The 26,377-nt window shown below is 48.4% G+C and overlaps 1 pseudogene; it reads left to right on the forward strand.

Moving 5' to 3' along the window:
- Positions 1-26,377, forward strand: part of LOC137537132 (uncharacterized) — a 272,454-nt pseudogene that overhangs the window by 129,794 nt on the left and 116,283 nt on the right.

The raw sequence follows: 26,377 nt of genomic DNA on the forward strand, positions 1-26,377 counted from the left end.
CGGAGCGAGGTTTCCACGATGTGACTTATCAATCGATGTGACTTATCAATCTGATGCGGCTCGATTGATAAGATCCGACAGGTGAGATCTCGCCACCGCCGATTCCCTGCTCGTTCCCCACGAGGGGACAATGGCAGGGAATCGAGCGGAAGATAAGCGGCGCCGGCGGGGACGAGCGGGGGATCGAATCTGACGCACGCACGGGCGAGCGGGTACGCGCGGGGATGCGGAAGAGGCAATTCGGCGGCTAATTGAGCCGCGTGTAGACGGGGCTTAAAGGTTCATACACACCTACCAATTATCTGTCCAACTGTCTACCAAACTTGTCTGTTAAGCCCCATGCAACGTTTGTTGTGAAACAAGTTGAAACAACAACAAAAAAGTATTTTGCTATTGTTCAAACAGCTGATAAGACTGATAAGAAGTCAATCCAACTGTTGTAGTGACTTCTTATCAGTCTTATCAGCCTTTTAAACAAGAGCAAAATACTTTTTTTAGTTGTTTCATCTTGTTTCACAACAAAAGCTGTCTGACAATTGTGCTGCATAAGAGATCGCTGTTGGGCGTGTGTATGGGGGCGTTACGCTGGGCATACACGGCACGATTTTGCCGCCTGATTCTCCCGCTCAATCGTTTCCCCGCTCGATTCTGCAGACGATTCTCTTCTCTTCCACTCGTCTTTCTTATCTTTTTGCATTGTCCTCAATGCAGAATCGAGCGGCGAAACGATCGGGCGGGAGATCGGACGTGTCGGAAATTGTCTATCCAGCCATGTAAATGGATCAGATTGGAGCCGTGTATTCCCAGCATAACAGAGAAGTTTGGCAGATAGTTGGACAGATAGTTGGTAGGTGTGGATGAACCTTTAGACACACCTCCTGTCACACCACTAATCATGACATCACCACATATACCAAACAGAATAAATCTGTAAAAGGCATAGTTTTAAAAACTCTAACCACACTGCTCCTTTTTGAAGTCCTTAGTTTTCCTTCCTGTGAACATTTCAGAATAAAAAACATGTACATTTTAAGGATGGGAAAAAAGTGTCAATTAAAATACATTTTTAAGTAGAAAAAATATGTATATTTACATAAATATCTCGTAATATAAATCATTTCCTTCTGCCCCCCTCCCCCCATGTCTCCTTAGGGATGACAGATGATTGCCAAGTGCGACTGGTGGCGCCGTAGTATGGCAGCCTCGGATCTTGGCTTTCAGACATTATACCCCCCATCCATTCAGAACCTGTATGGGCTGAAACCAATTCCAGGTACAACCCCCATTTGTACTTGGTGAATAAATTATCCTGATTCTGATAAATCTGTACATCAATCCTGAAAGACGGACTAATGAAGAAGAGTGACCAAGGGATTTGGTTCTAAAAGAGAGACTGTCCTTAAAGAATGGACAGTTGGGAGCTGTAAGCAAGGCAGCTGGATAGCCTGCAGAGGTGGTGGTCGGATCATGGGCAGCAGCAGATGGATCCAAGGACCTGGTTCCCTTGTAGAGATGGCCCGTACCTCCGATTTTCGGTTTGTGAACTTCCGTGAAAGTTCGGTTTGCGCGAACATTGGCGAACTGCAATAGACTTCAATGGGGAGGCGAATTATGAAAACTAGAAAGACCTATGCTGACCAGAAAAGTGATGGAAAACATGTTTCAAGGGGTCTAACATCTGAGTTTTTGCATGGATGAGTGGGATAGACACCATAAGTCCAGGGGAAAAATCTGGATTTGATGCAAAGCGGCATTTTAAGGCTTTTCAAGCCCATATGGTCGCCGGGCTGTGGTAACTCAAAGATAGAACAACAGTGATTGTCCAGCTGATCGAATTTGGTCTGTCCACAATGAAGCAACAACCTTATTATCTTGGGTGTGCCCCCCCCTCAAGACACTCATATAGCCGCCGGTCATTGCTTCATTGTGATACGCAAGCCCCTTCACCGCAGCAAGGTAACGATCACAAGGGGGAATTGGCACATGTACATGCCTTTTGTTTTGTTGTTGCAGCCGCAGTGTAGCCAGAAAAGTTAGGCAGGCATGTACAGGCACCAGTAAATATGTATATAGCGGCCGCTGCTAGCAGTGACCTTAAAAATTCCGGAATCCGCCTGGAATCCTGGACCCACTGGTGGCGGAGAAGGCAGTCAAGCGGCCTGCAGGCAGAGATGCTGTGTGGGGACTGGGAGCGACTTAGTCTTGGGGCAGGCAGTCACACAGCGTGCAGGCAGAGATGCCATGTGGGGACTGGGAGCGACTTAGTCTTGGGGCAGGCCTGAGCGTGCTTTGCAGACCACGTGGTCAGATGGAGCCTTGACCCAACACTGTGTGCCAGAGACGTCACCACTTGCCTTTCAACATCACGGTAAGTTTGGGTAGCGCCTTTTTTGAGAAATAATTGCATATCTTCCACTGCGTTGTATGGATTTGCTTTTGTGTGCTGCTTTCCCTCAGGTGGTCATCCCATTGCAGTCTGTGCTTTGTCATCATGTGCCTTCATAAGGAAGTTGTCCCTAAGTGGGTCTTGGTCTTTCCACGGCTCAATTTTTGGTGGCAGAGAATACAACAGATGGCATTGCCCTCATCTGAGGCAGACACACACAAAAATTTCCACACCGCTGAGCCCTGGGGTGATGGCACTTTTTTTGGTGGTGGCCGACTGTGTTAATGAGTGTTAACTGGGGTGCCAGAATCAAAGCAGGAGGAGGAAGATATGTCACGCTTCCATGCGGAAGCTGAGGAAGATGAGGTGTTCTGTGTTAAATAGTCAACTATGTCCTGACAATCTTGGGGGTTGATGGCACGCGCCTTTTGAACACTGTACTTTGGTCCAGGGCCGCACAAAATCACGACAGCACGACCTCGAACAGACCTGCCGGGTGGCCTGCCTCTGGCTCTTCCTGTTTTGCCCATATTAGGGGGGATGAAGTGAAAGGTATGCACTGACTTGACTAATACAATGTGCAGTCACACAGGTGAGTGAACAGTTATGCAGTGACTGGTATCAATACAACGTGCAGCTGTCTCTCTCACACACACACGTACCGTGAACAGGTACAGTGACCGCTGGAATTAACAATGTGTGGGTGCAACAGGTAGGTATATGCAGTGATGGGTATTACAAGTGTGCACCCGTCACACACACACACACACACACACACACACCTACCACAATGCGTGCGCTCACGTAGGTAGGTGGGTGCACTGAACACAACAGGTTGGTATATGCAGTGATGGGTATTACAAGTGTGCACCTGTCCCACACACACAGGTACCCCCACACACACAGGTACCGCCGTGAACAGGTACAGGGACTGGTGGTATTAACAATGCATGCACTCACATAGGTAGGTGGGTGCACTGAACATAACAGGTAGGTATATGCAGGTAGGTATATGCAGTAACGGGTAATACAAGTGTGCACCTGTCACACACACATACTGGTAGCGCTGTGAACAGGTGCAATGACTGGTGGTATTAACAATGCGTGCGCTCATGTAGGTAGGTGGGTGCACTGAACACAACAGGTAGGTATATGCAGTGATGGGTATTACAAGTGTGCACCTGTCACAGACACACACAGGTACCGCTGTGAACAGGTACAGTGACTGGTGGTATTAACAATGCGTGCGCTCACCTAGGTAGGTGTGTGCACTGAACACAACAGGTAGGTATATGCAGGTACGTATATGCAGTGATGGGTATTACAGGTGTGCACCTGTCACAGACACACATAGGTACAGCCGTGAACAGGTGCAATGACTGGTGGTATTAACAATGCGTGCTCTCACGTAGGTATGTAGGTAGGTAGGTAGATAGGTAGGTAGGCGCACTGAACAGTGAACAGGTGCAGTGATTGGGATGGGATTACAAATCTGCAGCTGCCTGTCACACACACAGGTAGTCACTGAATGTGCTAGGCCTGACAGTGGCACAGTAGCAATTACACCAAAGGCCAGCTGCAACTGACTAACAGGGCTGAGTGTGCCACAAAATTTTTTTTTTAAAAAATTAGATCACAGGAACAAGATTAGCTCTCAAAAGAGCTGTTAAGGGGTGCTTCTTTAGCAATAAGAATCAGCAAGGATCAAGCTAACAAGCCTACAAGAGCCTAAGCTTTCCCTATGAGAGTCTGCTGCAGAAGCTGTCCCTTCTCTAATTACTGCAGGCACACGAGTTAGTGTTGTCCGGATCATGAACAATTCGGATCTTTGATCCGAATCTCTTTTGTGAGTCGAATCATCCGAATCATCAAAATGAACAATTTGGTTCACAAAGGGGGTTGAGCAAGGAGCGGCATGCTCCCTCTTAGCAGGCAGGGGATCCTGGAAGCAGAGCAGAGATGGATCGCTCAGTTGGAGGGGAGCCAGCCTTGCTCAGGGACAGGTAGATGAGAGAGGGGACATGGGTGCCACTGCCAGATATGTGTAGAGCACACGTACTGGCTGTAATGTGCTGCTAATGTTAGGCTGTCTGTTCTGTAGTTGTGCATAGTTAGTGAACAAATGGGAAACTTTTGGCTCAGAAGCAAAGCTCAGTAACTTTGCAGACAGTGTGCTGGGCTAGAATGGCAGGGCAGGGCAGGCACTGTGATTGCAGTGCAATATGATCCTCCTGCACTCTGCTCTAAACAGCTGCACTTAACTTCTCCCAAAATTTATGATGAGTGTTGGAGGTGAGAAAAGTACACATTTTGGAATGTTTTCTTTCACTGTGAGACATTTGCATTCAAAGTATACAGATGAACATATAGGTGAAATAGATTTAAAGCATAGGATTGCAACATGTGGGTTATGTGTGCAAAAAAAAAAAAAAAATTAAAAAAGAAATGCTGCTCTCTGCTCACCCCTCGTCGTCCACCTCCTCCCTTCTCTGTCTACTCCCTTCTCTGTCCTCCATCCCCCCTTCTCTGTCTGTCCACCCCCCTCCCCTTCTCTGTCCACTGTAGGGAAAGTCCTGTCCTGCTAGTCATTTCACCCCCCCCCCCCCCCCAATGCTTCCCTAGTAAAATGGGCACATAAATGACAGATGAAATTCAATGTTGAAAAATGTAAAGTCATGCATTTTGGTCGTACCAATGGCCTAGCACCATACAAAATAAATGGGATACAGTTGGGGACTTCAAACTTGGAGAAGGACTTAGGGGTACTCATCGACCACAAGTTAAATAATCGTACTCAATGCCAAGCTGCTGCAGCTAAAACTAACAAAATATTGGGATGCATTAAAAGGGAAATAAAAACTCGAGATGCTAGCATAATATTTCCCCTGTTTAACTCTCTAGTAAGGCCACATCTGGAATATGGAATTCAGTTCTGGGCACCACATTACAAAAAAGATATTGCAGTTTTAGAGCAGGTGCAGAGACGAGCAACAAAATTGATACGTGGGACGGAAGGTCTCGCTTACCAAGAAAGGTTAGATAAACTGGGTTTATTTAGTCTAGAGAAAAGACGCCTTAGAGGGGATCTAATTAACATGTATAAATACATCAGAGGGCAATATAATAGCTTGGCGGATGAGCTTTTTGTCCCTAGGCCTTCTCAAAGGACTAGAGGACATGATCTGCACATGGAGGAAAAACGTTTTAGCCATTTATTTAGGAAAGGGTTCTTTACAGTAAGAGTGATTAAGATGTGGAATGCATTGCCACAGGAAGTCATTATGGCAAACTCTATACCTGCATTTAAAGGGGGCTTAGATGCTTTCCTTGCGTTGTAAGACATCCATGGCTACAATTACTAGGTAATGCCTAATGATGTTGATCCAGGGATTATCTGATTGCCATCTGGAGTCGGGAAGAAATTTTTCCCTTTTGGGGCTAATTGGACCTTGCCTTGTGGGGTTTTTTCGCCTTCCTCTGGAGCAACAGGGATATGTGAGGGAGCAGGCTGGAGTTGTACTTTGTACTGGTTGAACTCGATGGACGTATGTCTTTTTTTCAACCAAAATAACTATGTAACTATGTAAGTATGATTCGAGATTCGGATCGAAGATCCGGATCTTTTCAATGATCCAATTCAAATCATCCGAATCATTGAAAAGATCAGAACTTTCCATCTCTAACACGAGAGTGAGTCCAATGCCTGATGCTGCCTGCCTTTTATAAGGGGGGGAGTGGCTCCAGGACAGGAGGTAGTGTAGCCTGATATGCTACAATGTGCCTGCTGACTGTGATTTAAAGGGTCAAAGTTGACCCTAATGATGCACTATGGGAGGCGAATCGAACCGCCATAATGTTCAGGATCGCGGGCGAATGCAAACCACCGAAGTTTGCCGGGAACTGTTCGCCGGCAAACCGTTCGGGCCATCTCTATTCCCTTGTGGCCAGAGTCACATGGGCGATCAGCTAGATTTACCTACGTGGTGAGTCGCTGGATCCGGAGTGCTAGGGTGCTGAAGTCTGCAGTACCTGGGGGCTGCACAAGAGCACACTGACAGGGGGGAGCAGGGGGAGACCAAAAGAGGGTAGTTGCATACCTCCCAACTTCTTGAGATAAAAAAGAGTGACACTTATGCTGCACCCCTGCCACACCCCCAACCACACCCCTAGTCACGCATACCATAAAGATTTCATAAGAAAATTAAGATTGTTTAAAATTCTAACGCAATTCAAACCAAACTGGTCCTTTCTATCCTGGTTCATTTTACTTCACATTAACATTTCAAAATATGGAATAAATCAGTTTAAAGGATGGGAATAAAGTCAATGAAACACATTTTTCAATTGAATAATACATTTATTTACATAGATCTGTAAATCAGTCCTGAAAGAGGGACAAATTAGGATGGAAGAAGGACAGGGTAGCCAAAAGAGGGACAGTTGGAAGCCATGTAGTTGGGTAGGGTGAATTGGGGGGAAAGGGGCGGGGACAGTGTCCTCTAACTAACATCAATGGGGTCAACTTGCTCAAGCTTGTGTGAAGCAGTACACTAATTACACTACCTGATTGATGTATATGTTACGGCCAGAACCCGAAGTTTGGCCACTTCTAGTTCTGGCCAGCCACTTCGGGTTCTGGCCGGCCAATGTGCGAAGTGGCCGCTGCGCTGCGGCCAATGTGAGGAATGGAATGAATCCTGTAACATTCATGTATCTTCTGACCGCAGCGCAGCGGCCAAACGTATCGCAACTTAGTTATTTTAATGAAATTAAGCCGGCGGCAATGAAACAGATGAAGCCGCCGGCTTTTTCTCTGCCTCTCTCTCTCTCCTCCCCCCGCCTCTCTCCCCTTCTCTTATTATGGGCAGCACGCGTGTCCCCGAGAGTCGTTCGTCGCGCCAGGGAAAGCAGAGCAAGGAGGCTGCAGACATTGCTTCTGCCAGCACCCGCTCTGCAGGAACGGCAGGCTTCCCTGGTGCGACGAACGAGTCTGGAGGGGGGACACGTAGTGCTGCCCATAATAAGAGGAGAGAGAGGCGGGGGGGAGGAGAGAGAAAGAGGCAGAGAAAAAGCCGCCGGCTTAATTTCATTAAAATAACTAAGTTGCGATACGTTTGGCCGCTGCGCTGGTGCCAGAATATACATGAATGTTACAGGATTCATTCCATTCCTCACATTGGCCGCAGCGCAGCGGCCACTTCGCACATTGGCCGGCCAGAACCTGAAGTGGCCGGCCAGAACTAGAAGTGGCCAAACTTCGGGTTCTGGCCGTAACATATACACACGCAAGGTGTTTTAAAGCACTTTATGCCTCCAGTTTAGCAATGCAATGTGATTTCTGCCCTTAAAACCCTGCTGTGCCTCAAATCCGTAATTTTCCCCGGGACTTTTGGCGTGTATCCCACTTCTTAAAAACAGACTAGTGCCTACCTGCAAAAGAGTGCAATCCCCACTTGTGGGGTCGAATACACACCGAGCATACACATGACCTGTCTACCACTAGAGGAGGATGTTGGTTTCCATTAACAGCTTGCATGCAACCTATTAAGTACTCGTCCCTCCCACTGCGAAGAAGTCAATCCTCCATGGGAGGGGCCTAACACTAACTAAATCCTAACCTATGTATATGCATAGCCTGGGTGCGGCTAATCAAATAAAATCGAAAATTGAAAATTGCGCAAAAGGTGGATCAGCGCAACACCAGGCCGCCTCCGAATGGCCTCCATCAGAGATGCGCTGAGCCCCCCCAGGAACTACAAACGCACCTTGAACCCAAACAGAAGCTCTGCATATACACCAAAAGCATGGCTGTTAAGTGGGAGCAGCTGACCAAAAACGAATTACATTAGTACATATGCATAGCCTGGGTCCACCTTTTTGCGCAATTTTCGATTTTATTTGATTAGCCGCACCCAGGCTATGCATATACATAGGTTAGGATTTAGTTAGTGTTAGGCCCCTCCCATGGAGGATTGACTTCTTCGCAGTGGGAGGGACGAGTACTTAATAGGTTGCATGCAAGCTGTTAATGGAAACCAACATCCTCCTCTAGTGGTAGACAGGTCATGTGTATGCTCGGTGTGTATTCGACCCCACAAGTGGGGCTTGCACTCTTTTGCAGGTAGGCACTAGTCTGTTTTTATGTAGCGCTGCTCATTTCCTTGCTATGTACTAATGTAATTCGTTTTTGGTCAGCTGCTCCCACTTAACAGCCATGCTTTTGGTGTATATGCAGAGCTTCTGTTTGGGTTCAAGGTGCGTTTGTAGTTCCTGGGGGGGCTCAGCGCATCTCTGATGGAGGCCATTCGGAGGCGGCCTGGTGTTGCGCTGATCCACCTTTTGTGTATCCCACTCCGCCATGCCCCCCTAAAGGTGTTAGGCCCCTTGAAACATCCTTTCCATCACGTTTGTGTCCATGATTAGTGTTTGTAGTTTTGAAAGTTCGCCTGCCTATTGAAGTCTATTGCGGTTTGCAAAGTTCGCGCGAACCCGAACTTTTGCGTTGGAGGTTTGTGAACCTAAAATCGTAGGTTTGAGGCATCTCTACTCTCTTTTTCTCATGCTTTTGTCAGTTTTCAGTTTTTCTTCCTTGGTACCATTTTGTTTTTTGTTGATTATTTGACCATATTTAAGGTTTCTAATAAGAGACATAATTGCTAATATAATATGTAAGAAATGATATTGGAATCATCTATATGATAATAAGCAATAGTAGAATTGTGGAACATAATTTGTGGTAAGAATAGCACAGAATGTTGATGTTCCACTAGCGGTTGTTGTTGTAGAAAAATCGATATGTTGTGTGTACATATTGTTTGTATGCGTTGATTTGTATAAGATGTCATCATGATTTTTCTATTTCTTTGTCTTGAACTATATTAAGTTTGAATATTTTGAAGATCATATTCCCCTTTTTTCGGTCACCTTGAATATAATAATATTTCTTCTTCCTCTTCTATTTTGCCGGTTGAATGTTGAAAAAATGTCATGGTCCAAACAAGCTATTCTGCTATCCTGTATTCCGACGTCATCCAGCAAAAATGGAGAAACCCCCATTTCCATCCATACCCAATGTCATAATGGATATAATGCAGCACATAAATCGTCCATAAGATGGCAGCACTATACCACAATGGCCAGTATGTCGATGATCCAAGATTCCGCTTCTGCTACTGCCCATTAGAGCAGCGTGATGGGATGCGTTGTGGGCTCACTGCTTGCTTCACACGCTACAGCCTGCCTGGTGCGACGAAAACGTCGCACCGCTTAACTTTTTTTGAACATTTGCACTTCACTTTTTTTTTCCATCTGCGATCTCTCCTCCGACACGCCTCTCTCAAGCCCATTGGCTGTCTTATACTCACTCACGGCCTCTCATGCCTACCTCTCTGCTAGCCCCCACCTCCTACAATTCACTTCATGGCCGCCCGGCCGGCCGGGGAAACTCATCATGCTACACGGCCGGGGATCGCAGAGACACCAGTACAGAGGCGCCTAGTGTCGCCACCCCACTATACTGACAACTTATGCTGGGTCATCCTGCTACTGTATCCCCATCACATCTAGGCTTCCTCTCTTGGAAAACATGACCAGCCCTGACTCACCATTTACTGACTTATTACTCCTATTCAGGGACGGTACCGGGACGAGGCAGACAGGCTGCAGCCTCTCAGCGCTTACCCTAGAGGGCGCATTCCTCTGCACTCTCCCTGACGCACCATTCCTCTGCCCTCTCCCCCTCCTGCTCTAGCATCTTCCCGGTCACCTCAGCCTTCTTCTCCTGTTTAGCAAACAGCGACCCGCCTGCTCGAAGCTCTTACAGACAAGCTGTGGCACGGCTGTGTGTACAGCGGGTTGCTAGGCAACAGCAGCAACATGACTTCTACTGTGACGAAACACTCTCTCTATGACGTAGCTGGACTCTGTGCCTGGGGAGGGACAGGGACCCCCTGCTGACATTCAATTCAGACAGCAGTCAATGCCCATCTCTGCTCATTCATGACTGGACAGGCAGACCACCCAGCTCTTATCAGGTGGAGGCCTGAAAATTGACCTACAATTATCGGGGGACTTACAATCATTGCACAACCAGAGGCTGCAGTTAGCTACTCACCACAAGATGGAGAAATCCCCACTTACAGGTGGAACGCACAGAAAGAAGGAAATTAAGCCAAAGACAGGAAATTATGTAACAGCAGGAAGAGAGAAGTTGCAGGAGATGGAGGGAACACACGGCTGGAACATGGAATTGTGTGATTGTTGTTTGAGTACTCCTGCTTTGGATGCCTGTGTCCTTTTTGGTTTCAGGGGGTTGGGCTATTTAGAGGGGTTTTGGGAATTTTTCTACTAATAAAGTATTTTTTGACATTAAGTTCTGAAGAGTGGTGGTTGTTCTTAAATTTTATAGGTGTTGCATCATTCAACCTGCCTTCCCTCGGGCACTCGCTTGAGGTGAACTTAGTCTTTTTAGGGACTTGTGCACCAAGTCATACAATTTTTTTCTTGACTGGAAATGATGTAAAAGCAGGAAGAGAAGTTGCAGGAGATGGAGAGAAGACACGACTGGAAGAGGTAATTGTGTGATTGTTGTTATAAATTGAGCAGAGCAGAGGTCGGGATGGACATACTTTGTTACAGAGGAGGTCATAGTATACTTGTCACTATCCTTATCATCCCCCTTGAAGTAATTGCCATACAAGAGACTTTTATAACTACTGAGACTTGTTTGCTAGTTGTCTAGTGAATCCCCTACACGTGCCATAGATTATGTCTGGCATCTCACCTTCCTAGTAATAATTCAGTCACATCACAGAGACAAGAGAAGATGTATATGGAATATAGCCATGTCCCTCCAGTGCTGGCATCTCACCTTCCTCGTAATAATTAAGTCACATCACAGAGACAAGAGAAGATGTATATGGAATATAGCCATGTCCCTCCAGTGCCAGCATCTCACCTTCCTCGTAATAATTCAGTCACATCACAGAGACAAGAGAGGATGTATATGGAATATAGCCATGTCCCTCCAGTGCTGGCATCTCACCTTCCTAGTAATAATTCAGTCACATCACAGAGACAAGAGGAGATGTATATGGAATATAGCCATGTCCCTCCAGTGCCAGCATCTCACCTTCCTAGTAATAACTCACATCACAGAGACAAGTGAAGATGTATATGGAATATAGCCATGTCCCTCCAGTGCTGGCATCTCACCTTCCTAGTAATAATTCAGTCACATCACAGAGACAAGAGAAGATGTATATGGAATATAGCCATGTCCCTCCAGTGCCAGCATCTCACCTTCCTCGTAATAATTAAGTCACATCACAGAGACAAGAGAAGATGTATATGGAATGTAGCCATGTCCCTCCAGTGCTGGCATCTCACCTTCCTAGTAATAATTCAGTCACATCACTTAGACAAGAGAAGAGGTATATGGAATATAGCCATGTCCCTCCAGTGCTGGCATCTCACCTTCCTAGTAATAATTCACATCACAGAGAAAAGAGAAGTATATGGAATATAGCCATGTCCCTCCAGTGCCAGCATCTCACCTTCCTCGTAATAATTCAGTCACATCACAGAGACAAGAGAGGATGTATATGGAATATAGCCATGTCCCTCCAGTGCTGGCATCTCACCTTCCTAGTAATAATTCACATCACAGAGACAAGATAAGATGTATATGGAATATAGCCATGTCCCTCCAGTGCCGGCATCTCACCTTCTTAGTAATAATTCAGTCACATCACAGAGACAAGAGAAGATGTATATGGAATATAGCCATGTCCCTCCAGTGCTGGCATCTCACCTTCCTAGTAATAACTCACATCACAGAGACAAGTGAAGATGTATATGGAATATAGCCATGTCCCTCCAGTGCTGGCATCTCACCTTCCTAGTAATAATTCAGTCACATCACAGAGACAAGAGGAGATGTATATGGAATATAGCCATGTCCCTCCAGTGCCAGCATCTCACCTTCCTAGTAATAACTCACATCACAGAGACAAGTGAAGATGTATATGGAATATAGCCATGTCCCTCCAGTGCTGGCATCTCACCTTCCTCGTAATAATTAAGTCACATCACAGAGACAAGAGAAGATGTATATGGAATGTAGCCATGTCCCTCCAGTGCTGGCATCTCACCTTCCTAGTAATAATTCAGTCACATCACTTAGACAAGAGAAAAGGTATATGGAATATAGCCATGTCCCTCCAGTGCTGGCATCTCACCTTCCTAGTAATAATTCACATCACAGAGACAAGAGAAGAGGTATATGGAATATAGCCATGTCCCTCCAGTGCTGGCATCTCACCTTCCTAGTAATAATTCACATCACAGAGACAAGAGGAGATGTATATGGAATATAGCCATGTCCCTCCAGTGCTGGCATCTCACCTTCCTCGTAATAATTAAGTCACATCACAGAGACAAGAGAATATGTATATGGAATATAGCCATGTCCCTCCAGTGCTGGCATCTCACCTTCCTAGTAATAATTCAGTCACATCACTTAGACAAGAGAAGAGGTATATGGAATATAGCCATGTCCCTCCAGTGCTGGCATTTCCCATGTACCTTAACCATTGCCCTTCACTCACACTAGGAGAGAGACACGAGGGCGTCAAAACCTCCTGTGGTTCTCACTTCTTCTGCTTACCTTGTAAACAACCCAGTATTCTATTACCTCTTATTGAAAATGTATCAGACTGTAATATACATATTGACTATCCATGATATACATTCATACAGTCAGCTGTATCACAGTTTAAGTTTAGGTGGGGGGAAGTTAGTGTTAGGTGTAGGGAGGAGGAGGTTAGTGTTAGGCGTAGGGGAAGGTTAGTGTTAGGTGTAGGTATGGGGGGGGGGGGGTTAGTGTTGGGTGTAGGTATGGGGGGGGGAGGTTGGTGTTAGGTGACTATACATGATATACATTCATACAGTCAGCCATTTCACAGCTCTCTTGTGTTAGGCGTAAGTAGGGGGAATGTTAGTCGGTGTTAGGTGTATAGAGGAGGAGGTTAGTGTTAGGTGTAAGGAGAAGTTAGTGTTAGGTGTAGGTAGGGGGAAGTTAGTGTTAGGTGTATGTAGGGGGAAGTTAGTTTTAGGTGTAGGCATGGAGAAGGCTAGTGTTAGGTGTAGAGAGGAGGTTAATGTTAGGTGTAAGTAGGGGGAAGTATAGTGTTAGATGTTGATAGGGGAGGTTAGTGTTAGGTGTAGATAGGGAGAGGTTAGTGTTAGGTTTAGGTGGGGGGAGGTTAGTGTTAGGTGTAGATAGGGAGAGGTTGGTGTTAGGTTTAGGTGGGGGGAGGTTAGTGTTAGGTGTAGATAGGGAGAGGTTAGTGTTAGGTTTAGGTGGGGGGAGGTTAGTGTTAGGTGTAGATAGGGAGAGGTTGGTGTTAGGTTTAGGTGGGGGGAGGTTAGTGTTAGGTGTAGGGAGGAGGAGGTTAGTGTTAGGCATAGGGGAAGGTTAGTGTTAGGTGTAAGTAATGGGGGGGGGGTTAGTGTTGGGTGTAGGGAAGAGGAGGTTAGTGTTAGGTGTAGGTATGGGAGAGGTTGGTGTTGTTGAGGGAAGGTGGGGGGGAAGAGTTAGTGTAAGGTGTGGGGGGCGGGTTAGTGTTAGGTGTAGGTAGAGGGAGGTTAGTGTTAGGTGTCGGTAGGGGGAGGTTAGTTTTAGGTGTAGGTAGGGGGGAGGTTGGTGTTAGGTGTAGGTAGGAAGAGGTTAGTGTTAGGTGTAGGAAGGGGGAGGTTAGTGTTAGGTGTAGGTAGGGGGAGGTTAGTGTTAGGCATAAGTAGAGGGGATGTTAGTGTTATGTGGGGGGTGGAGTTAGTGTTATGCATAGGTAGAGGGAGGTTAGTATTAGGTGTACGTAGGGTGAAGGGTTAGTATTAGGTAGAGGTGTGGAGGGAACATTGCACCCATTTTAACATGTGGTGCTTTTAAATGTACGCCTTGAAGGGAGTAGTAGAATTTTACTTTAGGGTAGTAGGCCTTTATTCCTGAGAATGATACAAAGTATCTATATATTGGACTAGGTTAGATAATTGCCCCTTAGGGATGGAGACATAGAGAGGAATATAATCTGTGAATAGTGCGGAGTGGAGCTGTGACTGGCTGATCCTGTATGCCATGGAATACTGAGCCCATAAGGTCCTCGTGGAGCAGCTACCACCTCCAGCTGGTGCCTCACACGTATGCACACTCTCTGTATTACCTTATCTCTGGATTTCTATTACTTCTTATGCTATAAATTATGCAGCTAAATACACCTGTTATCATCTGTAAGATAGGTAGAAAACGAGGTGCACAGGACCACTAGCCTGGGTCACTCCGGAGTGCTCAAGGCCCAAAATAGTTCCACCAAGTCAGATACTGTAGAGATAGGAGCGGCCGGGCACATCCAGTAAAAAAAGACCTTTATTGAAATGCATTTAAAATCGGTGCAGACAAACTAGACGACAGTCAGCCAGAAGAGAAAGGGGCAAGCATGTAACAGGATCGTCAACAGCTGTTTCGCACTCTACATAGGAGCGCTTCCTCAGGACCTGTGCTTATTACTGCAGTCACAGGAGTTGTATGTTTATCCCAGCCGTTATGGGAGGCCGGCCTGTTTCTCTTCCCTGTGAAGGAGGACATTTTCCCTGATAGCTTTTCCCAGCAGCTGTTCATAGCAACAGTCACTAAGGCCGGCAGCCAATAATATGTTGTGCATCAAAAAAGAAAAACAGTTGAATCAGGCACTGCAGTGGTTACTGTTTTAATGGTGTTTCAGATTGTGGATAAAATCACCATTGTTATATCAAAATTGTGACATTCAAAAAGGTAGGTGCAAAACATCATCATCTGTAGAAAAAATCGTCATGTGCAAACATCTTGTGCATTTAAATAGTTGCAAGAGGAGGATGTCCTACCATATCAAAAGGTGGCGGTGGTGGGTGCAGGGCAAAATCGGTAGCCTAACGGCCGTTTCGTACGGCAGTGCTTCTTCCGAGGCTGATCCACTCGGAAGAGCCCTGCACCCACCACCGCCACCTTTTGATATGGTAGGACATCCTCCTCTTGCAACTATTTGAATGCACAATATGTTTGCACATGACGATTTTTTCTACAGATGATGATGTTTTGCACCTACCTTTTTGAATGTCACAATTTTGATATAACAATGGTGATTTTATCCACAATCTGAAACACCATTAAAACAGTAACCACTGCAGTGCCTGATTCAACTGTTTTTCTTTTTTGATGCTGATCCTATGTGTATTTTTCGCTAATTAGTCATGAGCACGTAGTATCTGTTATAGTATCAAGGTGGCCTTTAGAACATCTGTCCATCCCCATTCCCAGTGACACGGCTACAGGTTTTGTAGTGCCGGCAACCTTTTGCTCCTTGATTTGATCAATAATATGTTGTGCAATCCAGTTGTTGTGGGTCAGTGGAGGTCTCAGGGTAGGGATGTTCTGATGGAGCAGGTTCTGTCCATTGTGTCCAGTTGCAGCAGTTCAGACAGTGCCACCGGATGACCATATCCATTGTATCTCTGATGGAGAGAAGCCAATGTGCAGTCAGGAGCCACTGGTGTTGGGTGGTCCCGCAGTGGGAGAGGTTGGAGTATGCAGAAAGATGATGGCTGGTGAGTCACAGCTAGGGGGTGGAGCCAGGTAACAAGGGGCTTGGCTGGTAGGACAGGCAGAAAAGATGGAGGCTGCAGCTGGGGAGGGGTTGGGTGGCCTCTGCTGCTTTGGTCTTGGTATTGGCACTGTCCCAGTTGGGAGGTTTGTTGCTCTTGGAGGGTTTGGGGTTAGTAGGTGATGGACAGGTGAGGTCAGGATATGGAGCTGCAGTTCCCTCTGCCTAGTTCATTAGGTGCCAGAGCCATAAGTAATGATCATTTGTAGCTAATTAGCTGCAGGCCTCTGCTCCTATCTTCCTCTGTCTCCAGCTGTTCTCTCCACACATCCTCATCCATCTACCGCTGCCGGCACTGCTGTATCCTCCCAGGAATGTGTGCATGGAGAGGAGGAGAGAAGCACCTGATGATGAGCAAGGCACACTGGGAGAGAGGACTGTGGTACTGAATGTTCAGGAGACCACAGCTTATGGGATATTATCACCCCCTAGCAAATTATGTTCTTTCCTGTGCACTGTTTATTACTGCTGATATCTTACAGCTTTAATTTGTTATCCATTTCAGAACTGAGTTCTGAGCTCAAAAAACAAGAGAAGGTATCCGAGGAGTGTTCAGCAGTCTGTAGAAGAGAAACACATGATGAGAACAGACAAAGAGAAAGAAGCATGTGAGGAGTGATCAGCAGTCTATGGAGGAGCGTGACATGATGGGGACAATTAAAGAGGAAGAAGAGAAGTATGTGAGGAGTGATCAGCAGTCTATGGAGAAGGGTGACATGATGAGGACAATTAAAGAAGAAGAAGAAGAGAAGTATGTGAGGAGTGGTCAGCAGTCTATGAAGGAGGGTGACCTGATGAGGATAATCAAAGAAGAAGAAGAAGAGAAGTATGTGAGGAGTGGTCAGCAGTCTATGAAGGAGGGTGACCTGATGAGGATAATCAAAGAAGAAGAAGAAGAAGAGAAGTATGTGAGGAGTGGTCAGCAGTCTATGGAGAAGGGAGACATGATGGGGACCATTAAGGAGGAAGAAGACATGACATATGTGAAGGATGATCAGCAGTCCATGGAGGAGGGGGACATGATGAGGACAATTAAAGAAGAGGAAGAAGAGACGTATGTGAGGAGTGATCAGCAGTCTATGGAGCCGGGTGACATGATGAGGACAAATATAGAGAAAACCCCATATTCAGAGGGCAGAACAGGTGAGTAATCAATATTAAGTGTTGAATATCTTGTTGGTTATTATGACTGTGTCACTGCTCACAGACTGGCCATATTAGGAGTTAGAATGCAAGGATCAGTGCAGGGCTGTGGAGTCGGAGTCGGGGCAATTTTGGGTGCCTGGAGTCGGGGAAAAATGCACCGACTCCGACTCCTAATGAATTTAAACTGTAATTAAAATAGAAAATATGATAAAATGTTCTATTTCTCAGATAATAGTCATCATAAATAATTTATACATACAGTAATAGCTGTGCTTAGTCCACAAAAATGAAATAAACCAATCAAAATTAGTTACTTGTTAGGGCTGCACGATTTTAGGGAAAAAAAAAATTCTCTCAAAAATTGCGATTTCGATTTTTTCACGATTTTCTTCAAATCAAGCTTTAGCACTAAGTTCACATTGCCCCAACTACACTCTGCTAACACCTGATGATCCACCAATACACTACACTATGCTAACTTGAATCTTGATGCCCCACCAATTAAACTCCACTGCACAATGCTAACCTCTGATTCCCATCAATAACACACTAAGCTAACTCCTGATGCCCACCAGCTATGCTACAATGCACTACTCTAATGCTCGCTCTAGACGCCGCGATGTGTCTTATCAATCGAGCTGCTTATGCGGCTCGATTGATAAGTTCCGACAGGTCCGATTTCGCCGCCGCCGATTCCCTGCTCGTTCCCCACGAGCGGACAATGGCAGGGAATCGAGCAGAAGATAAGCGGCGCCGGCGGGGACGAGGGGGGTCGAATCCGATGCACGTGGGGACGCGGCGGGGATGCGGCAGAGGCGATCCAGCGGCTAATCGAGCCGCCGGATCGCTCCGTCTAGATCCAGCTTAACACCTTCTGCCCCCATTCCCAGCTACACTACACTTAACCCCTGCAGCTACAATGACTACTCTGCAACTGCCACTGTTAAGCCTGAAGCACTAGGCAGACAGGCTAGTTAAAGTAGTGGCTAAGCTGCATGGGCATGAAGCAGAGCCTGTGACAGAGAGCACAGCAGGACCAGGCAGATAGAGCATACACACAGACTGTATACAGGGTGTATACCAGGGCTGTGGAGTCGGTCCAAAAATCCACCGACTCTGACTCCTTAGTTTAGGATTCCTCTGACTCCTCGACTCCGACTCCTCTAATTTGCATATTACAATTGTGTTGATTAACAGTATGTAACGTGAAATTTGTCTCTTAACTGCCAACGCTTAGGAATTTTACAAGACAACTGAAGTGAGAAGGATATGGAGACTACTATATTTATTCCCTTTAGACTAAAACTAGTCCTTGGTAAGAGTACTTGTAAAGGGTACAGACCGGAACAAAGAACAAGAATTAGTTACTTGTGCTGCTTCAATAAAGCAGTCCCTGTATTTTTAAAGTCAGATATACATATTTAAAGTCAGATATACACATCTGATTGTGACTGTACAGTATATATGATGTGTACACATGAATCTCTTATATATGTTACGGCCAGAACCCGAAGTGTGGCCACTTCTAGTTCTGGCCGGCCACTTCGGGTTCTGGCCGGCCAATGCGCAAAGTGGCCGCAGCGCAGCGGCCAATGTTAGAAATGGAATGTTTCCTTTTAATATTAATATAGTTTTCCGGCCGTCTCTGGCCAAAATGTAGCAAAACAGTTCGTTCATTGAATGAAATGGAGCTGGCGGCTCCGCCTCCTCTCCTCCGCCCCTGCCTCTTCTCTCTCTCTCTCTCTTCTTCGGGCAGCCGGCGGGGACATGCGTGTCCCCGAGAGTCGTTCGTGGCGCCAGGAAAGCAGAGCGGGGAGGCTGCAGACATTGCTTCTGCCAGCCCCCGCTCTGCAGGGACGAACGACAGGATTGCCTGCCGCGACGAACGACTCTGGAGGGGACACGCATGTCCCCCGCTGCCAGTGTCGGGGAGAAGAAAGAGAGAGAGAGAGGCAGGGGCGGAGGAGAGGAGGCGGAGCAGAAGCCGGGCGGCTTCATCCTTCTACATTGCCGCCAGCTTCATTTCATTCAATGAACGAACTGTTTTGCTACATTTTGGCCAGAGACGGCCGGAAAACTACATTCATAATAAAAGGAAACATTCCATTTCTAACATTGGCCGCTGCGCTGCGGCCACTTCGCGCATTGGCCGGCCAGAACCCGAAGTGGCCGGCCAGAACTAGAAGTGGCCACACTTCGGGTTCTGGCCGTAACATATATACTAAATAACGTCTATGCTGTAAGAATAAAGCCTGATGTGTAGCCGTGTCACTAATAGAGATGGTCAATGAGATGGAAATAATTCTGCATTGATGCTGGTTTATGCAAATGTACTCTCTTTGCTCATAAAATCAAATAATTTGATATGTTGTTAAAATTTGGTTTGGTGACTACAAATTAAAGGGTACCTGAGACGGATGAAAAGAAGAGTGTTATACATACCTGGGGCTTTCTCCAGCCCCCTTCAGGCTAATCAGTCCCTCGTTGTCCTCCTTCACCACCTGGAACTTCTGCTATGAGTCCCGGTAATTCAGCCAGTCAGAGCAGTCTGGCTACGTGCTGCTTTCACAGCCAGGAGCATTCTGCACAGGTGTAGTACGCCCCCGGCAGCGGAGTGTGTGCATGCGCACTACACCAGACTGGCTCAAGTACCTGGACTCATAGCAGAAGATCCAGGTGGCGAAAGAGGACAGCGAGGGACTGATTAGCCTGAAGGGGGCTGGAGGAAGCCCCAGGTATGTATAAAACTTTAATTTCATCTGTCTCAGGTTTACTTTGGTACACAGTAGTACTATACTCTACATATGCACTGCCCACAGAGCTGCAGGGAATCCACTGAGAATGTTGTGCACATTGAACAGAGAGGTGTTGTCTGTCTCCCATAAACCTGGTTCAGATTGTGCATGAAGAATGTGTAATAGAGGAAGAATCTCCTCATTCCCCTGCAGAGTACCTGCACATCACTCTTACATGTACCCACAGTTACATTGCCTAGGGCCTTATAGATGTTCTTTGTTCCAGTCTGTACCTTTTACAAGTAATCTTACCAAGGACTAGTTTTAGTCTATGACTAAAGGGAATAAATATGGCAGTCTCCATATCCTTCTCACTTCAGATGACTTTTAAAATTCCTAAGCGTTGGCAGTTAAGAGACGAATTTCATGTTACATACTTTCAATCAACAAGATTTTAATATGCAAATTAGAGGAGTCGGAGTCGAGGAGTCGGAGTCGGTGGAATCCTAAACTGAGGAGTCGGAGTTGGTAGATTTTTGTAACTACTCCACAGCCCTGGATCAGTGTTGCACCGGTAAATAGTAAATTTAACACCAGCTAATTTGAAAATAAGAGTATCCACCTCTCTTACAAAGATAAACAATATCTTGTAATAATCAAAAAAGTGCTAAGTGCATTTAAAACACCGCTATGTAGCAATTCATCAGAATAAAATGTGCAGTAACAAGAATACGTGAATAAATAGACAATAGTATATATCGGTACGTACCTACAGCCACTCACGCATTCAGACCACGGACACCTCCACTCGCTGCAGTGACAAAATGAACTGGGAGGGACCTGAAAAAGTGTGCAAAAATAGCAAATAGTAAAAAGCAAAAAATGAAAAGCAAAAATATGTCATTAACCTACTTATAAACAAAATGATGCATTTAACCTGCTAATAAACTCTGCAGGCTTCTGTGAAAGAATCATCAACCATTAAATGTGCTTGAAAGTAGTTTAGCAGTTTGTAGTCGTAGCACATTTAGTGTAAATCTTATGCACGATGATGCAGGTCAGATTGCTTTTCCCTTTGTGCGGGTGAATGTAAGTCACTAGCTGCAATTGCTGCAATGACTGGATAATCACTAATAGAATGTGCTGATGTTCAATGGTAGTTAAAGGGAACCTGAAATGAAAAAAATCATATGATATAATGAATTGTATGTGTAGTACAGAAAAGAAATAGAACATTAGTAGCAAAGATAGAGTCTCCTATTGTTTCCAGTAAAGGATGAGTTAAAGGGGAACTGAAGAGAGAGGTATATGGAGGCTGTCATGTTTATTTCCTTTTAGACAATACCAGTTGCCTGGCAGCCCTGCTGATCCTCTGCCTCTAATACTATTAGCCATAGCCCCTGAACAAGCATGCAGCAGATCAGGTGTTTCAGTGGTTCAGACTTATAAGTCTGATCTGACAAGACTAGCTGCATGCTTGTTTCTGGTTTTAATCAGATACTACTGCAGAGAAATAGACCAGCAGGGCTGCCAGGCAACTGGTATTGATTAAAAGGAAATAAACATGACAGCCTCCATATACCTCTCTCTTCAGTTCCCCTTTAAGAAACTTTAGTTGTTATCTATGCAGAAGAGCTGCTGTGAGCTCTCCGACCCACTGGGTGAAATACAGTCCTGTTTTCTGAGGCACTTATACATCAAATAGAAAGCGAGACACAGCTTCAGATTAGGTTTTACTGCCGGGGAGTTCAGAGGATCATTAGCTCTGCTTTGTTTTATAGTTTGAAATACAGAGTGTGGTTTGTAATTGCAAATATGACAGAACAATGCAATGTTATAAAGAGAGACTGAAGCCTTTCAAAATACCTCTTTTTATGCTGCAGGCTTCTTCATCAATATAACCCAAGCTGATTCGCCGCAGGGTCTCAGCAGAACGAGGGCCTTATACCTCCCAAATCCCGGGGCAAAATTCCACGGCTTTCCATGTCCTGGATTGTGCTGCCGGGGAGGCGGAGCTTTGTGCTGTAGCTCTGCCTCCAGTACAGTCAGTCTGCGCTGATCGCCACCTCTTCCCTCTCAGTGAAAGAAGACTGAGAGGGGCGGGGAGAGGCGGAGCTTTGCGCTGTAGCTCTGCCTCCAGTACAGTCAGTCTGACTGATCTCCGCCTCTCCCCTCTCAGTGAAAGAAGACTGAGAGGGGCGGGGAGAGGCGGAGCTTTGCGCTGTAGCTCTGCCTCCAGTACAGTCAGTCCGCGCTGATCTCCGCCTCTCCCCTCTTAGTGAAAGAAGACTGAGAGGGGCGGGGAGAGGCGGAGCTTTGCGCTGTAGCTCCGCCCCAGCACAGTCAGTCTGGCTGATCGCCGCCTCTCCCCTCTCAGTGAAAGAAGACTGGGAGAGGCGGGAGAGGCGGAGCTTTGCGCTGTAGCTCCGCCCCAGCACAGTCAGTCTGGCTGATCGCCGCCTCTCCCCTCTCAGTGAAAGAAGACTGAGAGAGGCGGGGAGAGGCGGAGCTTTGCGCTGTAGCTCTGCCCCAACACAGTCAGTCTGGCTGATCGCCGCCTCTCCCCTCTCAGTGAAAGAAGACTGGGAGAGGCGGGGAGAGGCGGAGCTTTGCGCTGTAGCTCCGCCCCAGCACAGTCAGTCTGGCTGATCGCTGCCTCTCCCCTCTCAGTGATAGAAGACTGAGAGAGGCGGGGAGAGGCGGAGCTTTGCGCTGTAGCTCTGCCTCCAGTACAGTCAGTCTGGCTGATCGCCGCCTCTCCCCTCTCAGTGAAAGAAGACTGAGAGGTGCGGGGAGAGGCGGAGCTTTGTGCTGTAGCTCCGCCTCCAGTACAGTCAGTCCGCGCTGATCTCCGCCTCTCCCCTCTCAGTGAAAGAAGACTGAGAGGGGCGGGGAGAGGCGGAGCTTTGCGCTGTAGCTCTGCCTCCAGTACAGTCAGTCTGGCTGATCGCTGCCTCTCCCCTCTCAGTGAAAGAAGACTGAGAGAGGCGGGAAGAGGCGGAGCTTTGCGCTGTAGCTCCGCCCCAGCACAGTCAGTCTGGCTGATCGCCGCCTCTCCCCTCTCAGTGATAGAAGACTGAGAGGGGCGGGGAGAGGCGGAGCTTTGCGCTGTAGCTCTGCCTCCAGTACAGTCAGTCTGGCTGATCTCCGCCTCTCCCCTCTCAGTGAAAGAAGACTGAGAGGGGCGGGGAGAGGCGGAGCTTTGCGCTGTAGCTCTGCCTCCAGTACAGTCAGTCTGGCTGATCTCCGCCTCTCCCCTCTCAGTGAAAGAAGACTGAGAGGGGCGGGGAGAGGCGGAGCTTTGCGCTGTAGCTCCGCCCCAACACAGTCAGTCTGGCTGATCGCCGCCTCTCCCCTCTCAGTGAAAGAAGACTGAGAGAGGCGGGGAGAGGCGGAGCTTTGCGCTGTAGCTCCGCCCCAGCACAGTCAGTCTGGCTGATCGCCGCCTCTCCCCTCTCAGTGATAGAAGACTGAGAGAGGCGGGGAGAGGCGGAGCTTTGCGCTGTAGCTCTGCCTCCAGTACAGTCAGTCTGGCTGATCGCCGCCTCTCCCCTCTCAGTGATAGAAGACTGAGAGGGGCGGGGAGAGGCAGAGCTTAGCGATGTAGCTCTGCCTCCAGTACAGTCAGTCTGCGCTGATCTACGCCTCTCCCCTCTCAGTGATAGAAGACTGAGAGGGGCGGGGAGAGGCGGAGCTTTGTGCTGTAGCTCCGCCTCCAGTACAGTCAGTCCGCGCTGATCTCCGCCTCTCCCCTCTCAATGAAAGAAGACTGAGAGGGGCGGGGAGAGGCGGAGCTTTGCGCTGTAGCTCCACCCCAGCACAGTCAGTCTGGCTGATCGCCGCCTCTCCCCTCTCAGTGATAGAAGACTGAGAGCGGCGGGGAGAGGCAGAGCTTTGCGCTGTAGCTCTGCCTCCAGTACAGTCAGTCTGCGCTGATTGACGCCTCTCCCCTCTCAGTGATAGAAGACTGAGAGGGGCGGGGAGAGGCGGAGCTTTGCGCTGTAGCTCTGCCTCCAGTACAGTCAGTCTGGCTGATCTCCGCCTCTCCCCTCTCAGTGAAAGAAGACTGAGAGGGGCGGGGAGAGGCGGAGCTTTGCGCTGTAGCTCTGCCTCCAGTACAGTCAGTCTGGCTGATCTCCGCCTCTCCCCTCTCAGTGAAAGAAGACTGAGAGGGGCGGGGAGAGGCGGAGCTTTGCGCTGTAGCTCTGCCTCCAGTACAGTCAGTCCGCGCTGATCTCCGCCTCTCCCCTCTCAGTGAAAGAAGACTGAGAGGGGCGGGGAGAGGCGGAGCTTTGCGCTGTAGCTCCGCCCCAGCACAGTCAGTCTGGCTGATCGCCGCCTCTCCCCTCTCAGTGAAAGAAGACTGGGAGAGGCGGGGAGAGGCGGAGCTTTGCGCTGTAGCTCTGCCTCCAGTACAGTCAGTCTGGCTGATCGCCGCCTCTCCCCTCTCAGTGATAGAAGACTGAGAGGGGCGGGAAGAGGCGGAGCTTTGCGATGTAGCTCTGCCTCCAGTACAGTCAGTCTGCGCTGATCTACGCCTCTCCCCTCTCAGTGATAGAAGACTGAGAGGGGCGGGGAGAGGCGGAGCTTTGTGCTGTAGCTCCGCCTCCAGTACAGTCAGTCCGCGCTGATCTCCGCCTCTCCCCTCTCAGTGAAAGAAGACTGAGAGAGGCGGGGAGAGGCGGAGCTTTGCGCTGTAGCTCCGCCCCAGCACAGTCAATCTGGCTGATCGCCGCCTCTCCCCTCTCAGTGATAGAAGACTGAGAGAGGCGGGGAGAGGCGGAGCTTAGCGATGTAGCTCTGCCTCCAGTACAGTCAGTCTGCGCTGATCTACGCCTCTCCCCTCTCAGTGATAGAAGACTGAGAGGGGCGGGGAGAGGCGGAGCTTTGTGCTGTAGCTCCGCCTCCAGTACAGTCAGTCCGCGCTGATCTCCGCCTCTCCCCTCTCAGTCAAAGACTGAGAGGGGCGGGGAGAGGCGGAGCTTTGCGCTGTAGCTCTGCCTCCAGTACAGTCAGTCTGGCTGATCGCTGCCTCTCCCCTCTCAGTGAAAGAAGACTGAGAGCGGCGGGGAGAGGCGGAGCTTTGCGCTGTAGCTCCGCCCCAGCACAGTCAGTCTGGCTGATCGCCGCCTCTCCCCTCTCAGTGATAGAAGACTGAGAGGGGCGGGGAGAGGCGGAGCTTTGCGCTGTAGCTCTGCCTCCAGTACAGTCAGTCTGAGCTGATCGACGCCTCTCCCCTCTCAGTGATAGAAGACTGAGAGGGGCGGGGAGAGGCGGAGCTTTGTGCTGTAGCTCCGCCTCCAGTACAGTCAGTCCGCGCTGATCTCCGCCTCTCCCCTCTCAGTGAAAGAAGACTGAGAGAGGCGGGGAGAGGCGGAGCTTTGCGCTGTAGCTCCGCCCCAGCACAGTCAATCTGGCTGATCGCCGCCTCTCCCCTCTCAGTGATAGAAGACTGAGAGAGGCGGGGAGAGGCGGAGCTTTGCGCTGTAGCTCTGCCTCCAGTACAGTCAGTCTGGCTGATCGCCGCCTCTCCCCTCTCAGTGATAGAAGACTGAGAGAGGCGGGGAGAGGCGGAGCTTTGCGCTGTAGCTCTGCCTCCAGTACAGTCAGTCTGCGCTGATCTACGCCTCTCCCCTCTCAGTGATAGAAGACTGAGAGGGGCGGGGAGAGGCGGAGCTTTGTGCTGTAGCTCCGCCTCCAGTACAGTCAGTCCACGCTGATCTCCGCCTCTCCCCTCTCAGTGAAAGAAGACTGAGAGGGGCGGGGAGAGGCGGAGCTTTGCGCTGTAGCTCTGCCTCCAGTACAGTCAGTCTGGCTGATCGCTGCCTCTCCCCTCTCAGTGAAAGAAGACTGAGAGCGGCGGGGAGAGGCGGAGCTTTGCGCTGTAGCTCCGCCCCAGCACAGTCAGTCTGGCTGATCGCCGCCTCTCCTCTCTCAGTGATAGAAGACTGAGAGGGGCGGGGAGAGGCGGAGCTTTGTGCTGTAGCTCTGCCTCCAGTACAGTCAGTCTGAGCTGATCGACGCCTCTCCCCTCTCAGTGATAGAAGACTGAGAGGGGCGGGGAGAGGCGGAGCTTTGCGCTGTAGCTCTGCCTCCAGTACAGTCAGTCTGGCTGATCGCCGCCTCTCCCCTCTCAGTGATAGAAGACTGAGAGGGGCGGGGAGAGGTGGAGCTTTGCGCTGTAGCTCTGCCTCCAGTACAGTCAGTCTGCGCTGATCTCCGCCTCTCCCCTCTCAGTGATAGAAGACTGAGAGGAACGGGGAGAGGCGGAGCTTTGCGCTGTAGCTCTGCCTCCAGTACAGTCAGTCTGGCTGATCTACGCCTCTCCCCTCTCAGTGAAAGAAGACTGAGATAGGCGGGGAGAGGCAGAGCTTTGCGCTGTAGCTCCGCCTCCAGTACAGTCAGTCTGGCTGATC

This window comes from Hyperolius riggenbachi, chromosome 10 (genome assembly GCF_040937935.1).
Source record: "Hyperolius riggenbachi isolate aHypRig1 chromosome 10, aHypRig1.pri, whole genome shotgun sequence".
Taxonomy (NCBI): Eukaryota; Metazoa; Chordata; class Amphibia; order Anura; family Hyperoliidae; genus Hyperolius; species Hyperolius riggenbachi.